Here is a 14,172-nt window from a genome sequence, read left to right on the forward strand (position 1 = left end):
AGTCGTCCCGGGGAGCCGACCACGGCTCGGACTTACGTTTACACGTGTCTTTGTATGCAGGAAACTGTTTGGAGCACGTCTGCACCCTCCTGATCGGGTATAGGTCAGGTGGCACGCCCGGTTTTCCACAAAACCTCCGGGCGCGTAATGGAATTGCGGACCGTCGACGAGGGAGCAGTGTCTGCCAGCGCCCCAGCAACCTCCCGGCTATTCGTGTTGCCCGTCGCTGCTCGCTGGTGGGTTTCGGCTGACAACACATTCTGGCACGCCTGGTGGGACCACTCTTCTCGGCAACAACGTCCACTGCAACAATGACCGGAGCTCAAGATCAAGAACCTGCTCCCAAGCCAGTCACATATGAAGAACTTCCTCCTGAACACAAGAAGAAGTATGATGAGATCAAAGCTCTGCTGGAAGCCGATCTCATCGGCTCTTTTGAGAAGACTCGCAACCATGGCATCAGGTGGAAGGGGTTCTCACCAGAAGGCGCTCTTGACAATGTAGATCTGTCTGTACCATCTGAAGAGCGTACCAGAGCCCTGCGTCAGGAGATGAACTACATGGTGGCCCATTCGCTTCATCGGCATTCTCAGAGCCTGATGAACGAGCTTGAGCGCATGGCGCACCGCGTCATCCAGGAGATAATCAAGAACCAGTACTCTCCATCGGGGCCAACCTTGGGGAGTCATACAGAGGAAGCTGCACTGCATTCTAGGCCGCAACTGCCATTCTGATTTGCAGCTCCCAGACCACAGAGCTCGCCGATCTATGTTGTCCACAAGATCGGCGGTGATCCTGGAGAAGGCCAGTTCCTCACCGAGCCACCCAAAGAGATCCCGCACGGTTACACGTGCGCCTACATCCCTGACAGCGTCAGTCCAGCACGCTCGGTGCAGATGGCGAACCCAGGAGCTTCTGGAGTAGACGCAGAGAAACAAGCGTGGCTGGCAAAGTACGCTACTGGGCCGAGTGCTGAGCCATCGGCCCCAGGAGTTCTTAGTGTGGAGCAGGTCAGTGCAATACTGAGAGACCAGTTCGGCATCCTGCCCAAGAGGAAAGCAATCGGCTATTCCAAGCCGTATCCAAGCGACTATGACTTGATCCCACTGCCACCTAACTATCGGCTTCCTGAGTTCACCAAGTTCAACGGGTCAGAGGGAGCCAGCTCCATCGAGCATGTGAGCCGATACTTAATGTAGCTTGGGATGATTTCAGTGTCGGATCCGTTAAGGGTCCGGTTCTTCGGCCAATCCCTGACAGGCCCAGCTTTCGGATGGTATGCATCACTGGCTCCGGATTCAATTCGGACTTGGAGGCAGCTTGAAGATCAATTCCATACCCAGTACCATTCGGAGGCTGCTGAAGCCGGAATTGCCGACCTCGCCCAGGTCAGGCAAAAGCGAGGAGAGACCGTGTCAGAGTACATACAGCGCTTCAGAGAAGTCAAGAACCGATGCTACTCGTCGCGCATCACAGAGAAGGAGGCAGTCGATCTGGCTGTCCTGGGACTTGCTAAGCCGATTAAGGATGCGGCTTTTCAGTTGGAGTTCACGTCTCTGGCGCACCTGGTGCAGAAGCTTACAGCATACGAGCATTACCATCCTGAGTTGTACCAGGACAAGTTCAAGCGCCACGTAAACATGGCACAAGCTGAAGAATCTGACGACTCTGGCGAGGAGCAAGAAGTAGCCGTGGCAGAGTGGACTCGGGGGGGGCAAACCCTGTCCCGTGCAAGTGGGTCAAACAGCAGGGACTTGTGAAGGACTTCGACTTCGACGTGACCAAGGTGGAGCAGATATTTGATCTACTCCTCAAAGAAAAACAGCTGAAGCTCCCAGAGAATCACAAGTTGCCAATGGCCCAAGAGCTGCAGGGAAGACTATACTGCAAATGGCACCACTCGTTCACTCATTCCACGGGTGAGTGCAAGGAGCTACGTCGACAGATACAATCGGCTATCAAGCAAGGCCGATTAATCCTGGCTCAACACACGATGAAGGTTGACACCAAGCCCTTCCTGCAGGCTAACGTGGTGGAGCTGTCAGCTTTCGGATCCAAGGGCCAGGACTTGGCATTCCAGATCAACATGGTAGGATCCATGCGCCGCCATGATAGGCAGGGGAGAGAGGCCGCTTCTGGTAAACGGCCGCAAGATGAACGTGAGCTGGAACAGCGGCACGTGGCTGAAGAGCAGGTGCGCCACATCCGCAACCAGCTTCCAGCTTCTAATCGGCTTCTGGAAGAATACCAGTACCAATACCAGCTACGCCGCCGATATGAATCGGAAGAAGATGAGTACGAGCACCGCTCAGGAAGGACATTGGGGAGGCACCAGGCTATACGCTACCACTGGCATTGCCCGTTCTTCAGGTACTGTTGGAATTCCGGCATGAGCCGATTACCTACTATAGATGATTGCTTGGAGTGCTGGCCTCGAGGACACCAGCAGGACAAGACATCAGTGTTCCGGCGCTTAGGTCCCGGAACACATCATGATGACCGTATGAAGAGGCCAACCAAGGGCGATTCCGAGCAAGAAGAAGAAGAAGACAGGTACCATCGCCCACGGTGGTGTCCTGATGGGCTCAATCGCTCGCAGAAGCGCAGAGTACAGCACTTGCGCAATCTGGAAGAGGCTGAAGCAAAGTATCTTGACGTGCCGAGGAAAGCGCGTCCGGATCTCGCGGAGCAGGTCAGGCGACCGAGAAGGGAGGAAAAGCGCCCTCCAAGAAAAGAGTGGCGCCCCAGGCAGAAAAAAGCCGATGAGAAGCCATCGGCTGACGTAAACATGGTGTTCGTGCTCCCGTCGGAGTTTCGAGCACCCCAACCGGAAGAATCGGCCGTCGCACAGTTGGATCTGGGCCCACGGCCGGTCATCTTCGAGAAGCCCAAGGAGAAAAGTTACAAGCACTTGAAGGGATTGTATCTCAAGGGTTTCATCAATGGCAAGCCTGTGAACAGGATGTTGGTCGACACTGGTGCTGCAGTCAACCTGATGCCATACTCTGTGCTGCGCCGATTGGGTCATTCTTCTGCCGATCTGATCAAGACCAATGTGATGCTTAATGACTTCAATGGACAGCCATCAGAGGCAATGGGGGTTCTTAACTTGGAACTGACAGTGGGCCGCAAGACTGTACCAACATTGTTCTTCATCGTTAACAGCAAGAGTACATACACAGTGCTGCTTGGAAGGGACATGATTCATGCTAACAGTTGTATTCCCTCCACAATGCATCAGTACCTCGTCCAATGGGATGGCGATGAAGTCGAGGTGGTCCAGGTAGATGATTCCAGTGAGGTTTCCCTCGCAGATATGAACGCCTGGGATGCGGAAGGACAAGAGCCGATCTCAGGGATCGCCCTGGAAGACTGTGATCAGATCGAGGCGACAAAAAACGGACTGAGGCTGGTCTTATCCACTGGCCTCACAGAATAGATGCATCCTGGCATGCTGATAGGGAGGCCGGTCCCAGCGACCGGCCCCAAAAAATAGAAAAATTCTGTTTGTGGTCGGAATTGTTACATCATGTACACATGATGGCCTGCTCTGGCAGTTGGCCACTCGTTGACTATTTGGCTCTAAGTGATAATAGAAGTATAGAAGCGGCCAGCCCGTGCAGTTGGCCAAATAATTTTTCTTGTCATCTCCCTGTGTTTGCCGCTGATCTTGTAGACAACGAAGACTCGCCTGCGTTCGCAGCTGGTTTTTCAGACGACGGTTAAGTGCGCTAACCATTACCGAAACAGTAACTAGGGTTAAGACGCACTTAAAACGGAGTAATCCGGCAGTGCTGTCGGGTAAAATCCCGATTAAACCACTTGAACAGGATCGACAAAGCAGTCCAGAGAATGCAACATTCCACAAATTTTACAGCATAGAGTATGAAATTAAATTATTATTACAAACCAAGTTTGAATTCATAAAAAGACAATAGAGTTTAAGTGCGGCGGAGAAATGAAAGATATTCTACCGACGAATCAAGACGTCATGATGAAGCCCGTACATGACGTCAACCACATCCTCAGATGTACCACCTGAAAAACAAAGCCACAAGCAAGGCTGAGTATTCTAATACTCAGCAAGGCTTACCCGTCTGAGGGTATACTTAGCCCTTTATCTAGACATGCAAGGCTTTTGGCTTGAGGGGTTTGTTTTGCCGAAAAGCAATAAAGAGTATATCCTTATTTGCAGGCTATAGTTTTCAGATTCTAGTTCAATTAACCATTCTAGGTGAGCATCTATCCAAAGGCATGCATGGTGAAAACAATTATCTTTTATTTTCCAATCAACCATGTTCATCATCCTCATCTTTCACTTCTTACTCTATGTGGCAAAAGGGTTAAGCAGTCCCAAACCGTGAGAAGCGGACGATTCGAATCGAATTTGTTAACCTTGCAAGGCAGACCTAAACACACGTCACGTGGTTACTCCCAGAGTCACACGTGCAACATTTCCCCTTTCTTTCCGGGTTGTGGATCAGGGTCACCGTCCTCGACTACAGAGCACGACGACTCTGCACCCGCATGTGCGCGCATGAGAAACGACGTTCAAAGAAGGTGAAAGTAAAGTCCACTTGCCGGTCCAATCAGGTACTTAAGCTTACCGATTACCATATTCTCGGCATGTGTCTAGTACGTTCAAACGCTTAACCACCACTACCACACACTGTGGCCTTATCAAATTTCACTAAACAGACGGGGCATCACAAGTACCACAGCCCCGCCCGTAAGCCTTATAGTTGCAGCGGGTATTAAACAACCAACTCCTATAATTCTCGCGAGTGACAGGAAATCACTCGACTTCTACCGAACACTTAGCATAGCCAACTAGCGACCTACACATACTAGTGTTCAAGCATAGGTACCTAGAATCATGCAACTAAGGTTCCAGTCAACTCCTGTAAACTTAAATGCACAAGTAGATAGGAACAATAATAAGTGCATAAATTTAAAATAGTAGGACATGCTCCGGGGCTTGCCTTCCTGGGCGTAGCTGGATCTGGGCTCTTCCGAAATCGGGTTCGGGTCTTGTGCAGCTTCAGTTAGATTAACTTGAGCTTCGCGCTGCTCACTCTCGGACTCGGGCACCAGCTCGTAAGTTCCGTCAGCGAGAGTAGTAGTATCTATATGAGATGCACATAGGTGAGTTGCTGTGATGGTATGAATTATTTCACAATAACGGTGTAATGCAAACAAAACCCGAAGTTAAGTGAAACACTTTCATTCATATTTTACTGGGCAATCGTTTATAGAGTAGTAACTCAATACACATACAGTAATAAACTCAACAAAAGTTACTTCAAACAGAAGGTAAACAGTACTAGCTATCCTGCAAAACTCATCCTAAATCTTGTAGCCAATTAACCAGACAAATCATGTAATCAGACAACTCCTAGAACAATATTGAATTATACAGATTAGACCAGAGAAAAAAAAACAATCTCCAACTTTAAAAGTAGGTCTAAAAAGGGATTAATTAGCTACTGTGAATTTTTCAGGATTTATTACGCACAGAAATAAATAGGAGAAAATAAACAAAACATACATCAGCTTAACAAGATGAATTTTTAGATCCTGTTCTAATCATGAACTGGGACTCAAACTCCATGGACAAGCTATACTATGCTAAAAGAACACTTAGAAATATTTTCATGATTTATTATCAACATAAACTATTTATCATAATTAAAGTCTACTAAACAAGCATTAAAACAAAGAAATAGCTACACAACTCTATAAATAATGAAATTTGGACAGTAGTGTTCATCTAGTATTGTAAATACACAGAAAAAGTTTCATACATATATCCCAGTCAGAACATCCAGAAATAAAAAAAAAGTGTTTTACTAGATCTAGCCAAGACTAGGGTTTCATCTAGTTACAAAGGTCAAATGGTGCTCAAACTTTTACACAACACTAAGCATGCCATGTATTACCTACCAGCCAAAAATCACCTATAGATTCTAAGTAGAACTCCTAGAACAATTATAGCTTTTGAAATCTAATCTTTTTCCTAGATTAAAATACAGACAGAAAATAAATATGTTCATGTAATGAAAGTTGTAGATCTTGTTGCAAGGATTCCAAAACATTTGGATTTGCATTTTTCTGATTTTTCTACGAATTTATATCGAATTTACAAGTTTGCTGGTTTGGAAAACAAAAAGAAAAAGAAAGAACTTTTTGCGCAGAGGCCCCTGGAAGACTTTTTCTTCTCGCGGATAGGCCCCTGGCCGGAGTTTGAAGCAGGGGAGCGGCGGGCGGCCGGATTTCGGCGCCCGGGGCGGCCGGCGGCGATGGGGAACATGGGGAAAAGCATAAGGGCGGCGAGAGGAACCTATTGGTGGCCTTGGTTGGGCGCGTGGCGGCCTGAGGAGGCTCCTCCGCGGAACAGGGGCGGCGGCGGCGGCTGTTGGCGGCGGCGGCGGCGGTCCGGTGGCCCGGGGCGGCGTCGAGCAGGTCGGGGAGCACCGGGGAGAGGCAAGGAAGCTAGCTGCGGGTGATGTTGGGCACGAGGGAGGGCGGAGGAGGGGGCTCCGCGGGAGCCTAGGGCGCGGCGGCGCTAATGGCGGCGGCGGCGGCCGTTTTCGGGCAGAGAGGCAAACGGGACGCGGCGCTCGTGCTCAGGGAGGAAGGAGAGAGGGGTGAGGGCGTCGTGGAGCTCGCGGGATGGTTCCAGGCGGGTCAAGGCGCGAGAAGAAGCGAGGGCGGTCGGCTGGCTCGGCACGGCGTCGCCGTGGCGCATCGGCGTTCATTCTCGACGTGCGCGCAAGGGGGCAGTGCCGCGTGGCGAGGTCGAACGGGTTGGAGGGGGCCGGGTTGGGCGAACCCAATGCCGGGGAGGTGGCCTGGCCGGGCGGGCGGCGCGTGGCCGGCGGCCTCGCACACGGCCGGCGCTGGACAGGGGAGGGGAGAGAGCAGAGAGAAGAGAGAGAGAATTAGAGGTTTGATCCAAAATTCGAATTTTTCTCAAAGATTCTTTTTGAAACATGAGAAACTTTGAATATGAAAATTGTAAAGAATTTCAAATGCTACACTTTTTGTTTCAGGTACCAAATCGTTTGAGACTCAAATCAAAAGTTAATTTGAAAACCCGACGAATGTACGTTAAATCCCGATTCGATTTAAATTCAAATTTTCTTCGACTTTTGTATCGAAACTCGAAAATATTTGCACTTGAAAGTTGTTTCACATCAACAATGCTACAACTTTGGTTTTGGCAAAATTTTGTTTGAACTATGTTTTTGAAATTATTCTCTAAGAATATTTGTTCAAAACTTGAAAAGAATACAATTTAAATCTCTAAAACCTTGATTCAAATGATTCATCATTTCATGCGCGAAACTTCACTTTCTCATTTTGATTTCAACTAGACTTTGATTTGTCGTGATGTTAAAGACATGCCAACTCAAATTCATATGCATACTAGCATTGGATTAAAAATTATTTAAGGTTTCCAAACTATGCACAAATACACATATGCACACATTTATTTGTTTTGATGTTTCTTGGTTAAGGTACATGATTTGGTGCTAACGACCCTGGTTAAACTAATTAAACACCTGGGGTGTTACAGTGGGCCTGCTATCACTGAGGGGCGGTGGCCCTGTTCCACGGACCGGGAAGAAAGGTGAAATGTTGCACGTGTGTTTCCTTGTCTCCGGTGTAATTCTGAATAAAAAAATAAGATGGTAAATTTATGTAACAGGATCACCAAGTGTAATTCTGACAAAAAAAAGTAAGATGGTAGATTTATAAAATGAGATCACGGAAGTAAAAAAACAATGTACTGGTGAGGTACCTTGAGAAGTTCCATTTCTACTTTCGTAGGGCAGAACTTTATAAGATTCTCCACTTGATCAACATCCAAGATAGATTGATCCAGCGCCAGAGCCGCACTCTGAATATATCAGTCATTTATCAGAGATTATAAATAGTCAGGTACCATATCTTTGTACGGTCCTCATTCTTACCACCAAATCTGATAGTGGCATCTTCACTTTTGTCAGCAACTCAATCTGTTTCTGTTCACATTTTAAGTGTCAAAATAAATGAGATATCAAAGAAAGATTATGAAACTATTACTAATTGAAAGGACATAAATTTCACAAGAGGTGGATTAAAAATCCAATCAAATCAAAAGTAGATGACACAACAGTAGTACAACTAGTAAGTGACTCAGCAGTCAAAAACTCAAGTAGCTGACAGTATTAAAAAATTCTTTAATATGATGCATAGTGCATATTGCGTACTGATTACTGAACACACGTGCATGCATAATCTATAACCAAATTGATTGAATGCGTGGAAGTGATTGTCTTCTTAAGGATGGCGATAGTGATTGAAATGTTGATTGAACGTGAGTGCACTTGTTCAATTCAAAAGGTTTGGTTTGCTAAATTTTTTGAAAATTGTCCCCTAAAGTATCAGCTTGTTTGCTAGGAGTTTGGGTAGTTTGTTCAGACCTAGAAATGTTTAGCTCTAGAATTGGTGACCACCAAATTGAAATCAGTGACTGGTTCTCTCGTCGAAAGTCCCATCTCTTTATCTCGGCATGTTTTGAGCTATAGGATGAATGCCCAAGTTATCACAAACTGTTTCCCAGCCAGTACATACCTCTGTTCTGAAATCATCTCTTTCCATCAGATTCATCGAGGAAAGGCAACGAAAGGAACAAGTCGAAGTGGCCATCGCAACAAAGTTTGCAGCTCTTCCATGGAGATTTGGCCGTGGAAGTGTCATCTGTGCACTGGAGGCCTTATTGGATCGCCTTGGCGTCTCTTCGGTTGAGCTCTACCAACTTCATTGGTTGGCTCATCATCCTTTAAATCGACTTTGTTTTTCTCCCCTGTTGACTCCATTGGTTAACTTAGCCGCTCTTTGCATTTCCTTTTCAGGCCAGGGATATGGGGCAATGAAGGTATCCACAACGAGACTTACCACATAAATATGTAACCCGCTTTAGGATGTCAATTTCACTGTTCTTACACGGTTTAGGTTACCTGGATGGCCTTGGAGATGCTGTTGAGCAAGGTCTTGTGAAAGCTGTTGGAGTCTCGAACTACAGCGGTTGTTGTCTGACTTTGGTATTCTTATGATATCATTTGTTAGGCTAGGTACTTCTTTTTCTGTAAAACTAACTCAGATCACGTTTTCCATGACTGTACAAAAAAATGCCTCCGAGATGCTCATGCGCAGCTTAAGAAGAGGGGGATTCCACTCGCTTCAAATCAAGTAAATTACAGTCTGATATACAGGAACCCATAGGAAAATGGGGTGAAGGCAGCTTGCGATGAGCTCGGAATTACTTTGATTGCGTATTCCCCAATCGCCCAAGGTAGAACATCTTTCATTCTGTGCACATTGTTGTTCTACTACTACTCAAGCAAGGTGTTGGAGCTATTGTGACGTGATGGACAGTGAATTTCGTCCAAAACTTTACAGGATCTAAACACACGCTTAGTGGAAAGAAGGTGCTGGAGCTATTGTGACGTGATGGAAACTTGTATAGTGTCAAACTGTCAATGTTCATGAATTCAGTGTCCAGTGGACATCAATGCTCCAAGATCTGTCAGAGCTTAAGATGCTTACTAGTCCATACCTTGAACACTTGAAATTCTTCCTGTTAGACAATCAGCAGCAAACTACGACTTACGTTGAGGCACTTCAGAACTTCAGATATACTAATGCATTATTATTCAAACAATCTCCAAGTTCTGAACATTGATGAACAGAACTGAATGTTGGCAATTGTTGGTCAGGTGCACAAGTGTTTGGTGCAGAGGAAGGAGATTCAGTGTATGGTTATCTCGTTTTCAGAAACTGAACCTTTAGCTACTGCTTTTCAGTTCCAAAGATGTACTAAGAATGGCCAAATCTATTGGTTGGGCAATCGTATTGAGATCAAACTGAATGTCTGAAACTGACTGAAGTACAGAGCCATCTTTTTAACTTTTCAGGAAGGGCTCCATACACTATTTGTGTTTAGTTCTAGGGAGTCAGGTCCAGACAGAGACGCTCGATGGTCATCAGTGGTCATGACGTAGAACCATTGAGCTCAAGACAATGATCTTTACTGATGCTGATCTCTCCTTCTCACCTTGTTTGGTGGGCTTTGCATCTGGTGTTAAAGTCCTTTTTGCCATTGCGGCTAAAGGTTGTTTAGTATGGATCTGAAGTCTGACCAGGTGAGGAAGGTACATGAGGGCGGTGATAGTTCACAATAAAATCTGATATTGACTGTGCATCATTATGTTCGGCGCATGATGAGTTTGCGTGATCTTCATTAGTAGGGCAATTCACAATAAAATTAGAAAAAAAAATCATCGCTATTTAGTTTGTTTATTCAGTGAATTTTTTCCAGTAAAATACTAGTTGGTTTGCAAACCCACCTGAAACCATCTTAAACCACCTTGAGCAGCCCAAGTTGAAACCATGTAAGTATGAATTTTCAGGAAGTGTGATCATCTCATACAAATAAACCGCCAAGTTGAAACGATATTTTGACCCAGATGAGTACCACTATTCTCACTCAAAATGCTCAGAAGAATGCATAAGTGGTTAAGACACAGATATCTGTGTTGCTTGGGTTTAGCAGATATATTAGCTTGGCTTAAATTTAGATCAATTGCCAAGATCTTATCATCCATCAATAACATGTATAATGGATGAATAAACTCCTATGAATCAATAACCAGTTTCAAGGACCCACAACAAAAAATAGGTAGGAGTAGCAAAGTTCTACGTTTACTAGACTTTTGCAGAATCACTGTTTAATATTACTAAATAAAATGTAGTAATAACTGCAATGAAATGGCTGCTACAAAAGTACAAATATCAGATAGCTTCGCACAAATAATAACATGGAAATATCACTTTTATTCAAGATGCTTATCAGTTTGTTCAGAACACAGGAAAGCTTTCTTCTGAAACAATCTAGCATGCAGACTTGTTTACCGCAACTGAACCATAAGGTTTCAGAGATGCTTGATCAAATGTTCAAAGTACTTATTGGGTAATTTTGCTCATATCAAACTCAAATTGAACTACAGAGTACTTTTCAGCAAAGCAAAGCACATATCCAACATAATATCATTCAAGAACCCTGCTAAGGCAAATCTTAACAAAAGCTCCAACAAGACCAAACATATGTTTACAATTCATGAGCAGGAGTTTTTTCAAGACCCATAATTGAGCATGAAAACTTATTACTTGCTCAGCACTTATTCGGTTCAGAGAGGAGCTAATCCATACTGATGAAAATCTGCAGAACAGAGAAACAGAGTGAATATATGTATATTCAGTTCCAAGTGCCCACTTAAAGTATGATAATAAAATATTTTTTTACATGTGCGCACGAAGCAATTGACAGGACAAACGACATTTGGGAACAGATGGGTAACATTATTCGCTCAAAGTGCTAAACAGAAAGCATAGATGATCGTAAACCCAGATATCTGACTTTCTTGGGTTTGCCAGATAAGTTCCTAGCTTGGCTCAGATTAAGATTAATTGCCAAGATGTCATCATCCATCCATAACATGTATACAAGATGAATAAGTTCCTAGGCATCTCTAACCAATTTCAAGGACCCTGCAACAAAAAATAGGTGGGAGTAGAAAATTTCTACAGTTACTTCACTTTGACAAATTCACTTTTCCATATTTTCATGGACTAAATTCTAGAAACTGAAAAACCATGGACTACGCAAAGTTGTACCTGGGATGTAGAAGCTCGTGTATGGAACAACACCGTGGGTGTGACCATCACCACAGTCCTCTTCCCTCACATGTCCGGACTCTAGAGCAATACTGAACCAAGCATCCTCTGTCCCCACAAAAAGACCCCAGCGCCATGGGCAAAACCAACATAATCATTTACGATGGCAGCTGCATCAACTTGGAGCAGTGTCAGGAGCTCAATGGATCCTTTTGGTGCCCATGTAGCATCCCCCTCAGGACCTGTCTCCATTGACCAGAGCCAGAGTCTGGAGTTCCCCACCCTTGCGAATCCCAACATGCCGTCCTCCGACGTCGTGAGCACCGCAAAATCCGAAACGAAACCGAGAGGCAGGTGAAGCACAGACACGCTCCGCTTGGCCAAATCATACTCTAGAATGTTGTTGGTCGCATCAATCAGGAAGTAGAGCGCATTCCCCGACAAGGGCGGTAGGAACCATTTCGACCCCATAGGTTGGGGAGGGAGGGCCGTAGGTCGGCTCGCTGCAGGCGCCAACCTCCGATGAGTAGACGTACACGTGCATCTCCTCAGGGCCGGAGTCGTCCAGGAAGACGACGAGGAAGGGCCCGCGGTGGCAGTCGAGGTGGTCGCACTCGCCGTGGGCGGCGCAGACCACCGCCGCGTTCCAGCTGAAAGGTGAGTGCGGCAGGGCGGGGCCAGGAAGCTCCCGCAGCTCGTCCGTGACGGGTCCCAGACCTCGAGGTTCGGCCCCCAGGGCGTGGTGGTGAGGAGGACGCGGCCGTGGCGGGCGTCGAGCGCGCGGCGGTCGAGGCGGTCGGCGTGGCTCGGGCGGAAGGGGGTGGCGGGGACGAAGCGGGCGACGAAGTCGTACTCGCAGTCGTCGTCCTCGCCTCCGTCCCGGAGGTTGGCCAAGAAGCCGAGCATGGGAGCCGCACAGTGGCGCTCGGCGAAGCCGCGGCGGAAGCCTGGAGCGGAGACGATGCGGCACCACCGCCTACACACGGTGGCGGCGCGGGTCGTCCGGCGGCAGGCGGAGGAGGATCTCCTCGACGAGCTCGTCCATCAGCCCCTCCGCCATGCTGCTTGCTTGACCGGACCCGGAGCGCCCGCGGCGAGCGGCGGCGGGAGGATTTTTTTTTTGATAAAACGTACCTGTATTAAACATAAAGATACCGTACAAAGTCGAGGGCGGTGGGCCTGTCTCATGACACGGAAGAAAGGGTAACTGTTGTGTGGATGACTTCGCTCCCTATGCGTGTATGTTAGGTTTGCCTTGCAAGGTTAAGAACTCGATTCGAATCGGCCGCCACTCACGGTCAATGAGACTGCTTAACATACTTGTCACATCGAGTAACAAGTGCAACATGATAATAATGAATACTGATGATGTTTGATTAATTCTTTAACATGGGTGATTAGAGATAGATGCTCATTTAGAATGGTTAATTGAACTAGAATTATGAAAGCTAAAAGCTGAAAGTAAGGATTTATTATTAGCTGCTTTTCGGTAAAACAAACTCCTCAGCCAAAAGTCTTGCATGTTTAGTTAAAGTGGACTAAGGTATAACCGTTTACGAGTAAGCCTTGTTGAGTATTAGTATACTCAGCCTTACTTGTGGCATTGTTTTCAGGTGGGGCTTTTGAAGCTATGTTCATTGGTAGAGCTTGGCCGTGATCCTTGCCTTCTGGTTGTTCCGTGGTGTGGGATGGACTTTCAGCTGGTACTGACTCCGCTCCTCCAGAGTGATGTCTCGTATGGGCTTATCGAGATGTCTAGTTATCGCTAGTTTGCGTATTTCTGCTTCCGCTAAACAATGAATACAAAATAAACTGTAATAATTAAAGAACTTCTGTAACTGGTTTCATTTTCTTAATCCATCCTATAAGGGACGGATTGAATTATGCTACGTCCACCAACATTTGCGTCCCCCGCTGAGATGCCTTATTAGTGTGCACCAAACATTGTGTACTCTAAATCTCGTGAAGGGACGGATCCCAACACCGGAAATTCCCATGGGTTGGGGGCCGTCAGCGTAGGGACCGTGTTGGAGCCGGTCGCGGTCGGTACCGACCAACGCGACGTGGCGGGCTCTGATTCGCCCGCCATGCCGCGTCAGCGCCACGTAAACTAGTTGTCTGTGACAGTTTGAGCTCCAAAAAAATTGCAAAAAAAAATCAAAATTTCACCCCCCATCCATCTATAAATAGAGGTGCCCGGTTTGAGCTCATTCCACACCTCTCTCAACTCATTCCACTCCCTCTCTAAGTACATTTCACACTAGTTCTCCACCATTTCTAAGCATATTTCAAATAGTTCTCCACCATGACCAATTGGAGCCGAACACGCAGAAGTACTTCGACCTCCTCAACGCCGACACACCGTTGGCCAATGTTTCTGAGGAGTTTGTCGATTCTTCTCCACTCCATCGCCGCTCCGAGCCCGCTCCGTCATCGCAGCCCCGTGTGCTC

The 14,172-nt window shown here is 46.7% G+C and overlaps 2 long non-coding RNA genes across 2 annotated transcripts; one reads left to right on the forward strand and one right to left on the reverse strand.

The window, feature by feature from the left end:
* Positions 1 to 7,651: 7,651 nt before the first annotated feature.
* LOC120681756 lies at positions 7,652 to 8,118 on the reverse strand. Its single transcript, XR_005678061.1, has 3 exons — positions 7,977 to 8,118; positions 7,805 to 7,903; positions 7,652 to 7,674 (listed from the first exon to the last, which is right to left on the reverse strand). It is a non-coding gene; the product is annotated as an uncharacterized LOC120681756 (long non-coding RNA).
* Positions 8,119 to 8,659: 541 nt separating this feature from the next.
* Positions 8,660 to 9,089, forward strand: LOC120681740. The gene is made up of 3 exons (XR_005678045.1): positions 8,660 to 8,811; positions 8,901 to 8,923; positions 9,001 to 9,089. It is a non-coding gene; the product is annotated as an uncharacterized LOC120681740 (long non-coding RNA).
* The last annotated feature ends 5,083 nt before the right edge of the window (positions 9,090 to 14,172 follow it).

The sequence above is a fragment of the Panicum virgatum genome, chromosome 7N, assembly GCF_016808335.1.
Source record: "Panicum virgatum strain AP13 chromosome 7N, P.virgatum_v5, whole genome shotgun sequence".
NCBI lineage: Eukaryota > Viridiplantae > Streptophyta > Magnoliopsida > Poales > Poaceae > Panicum > Panicum virgatum.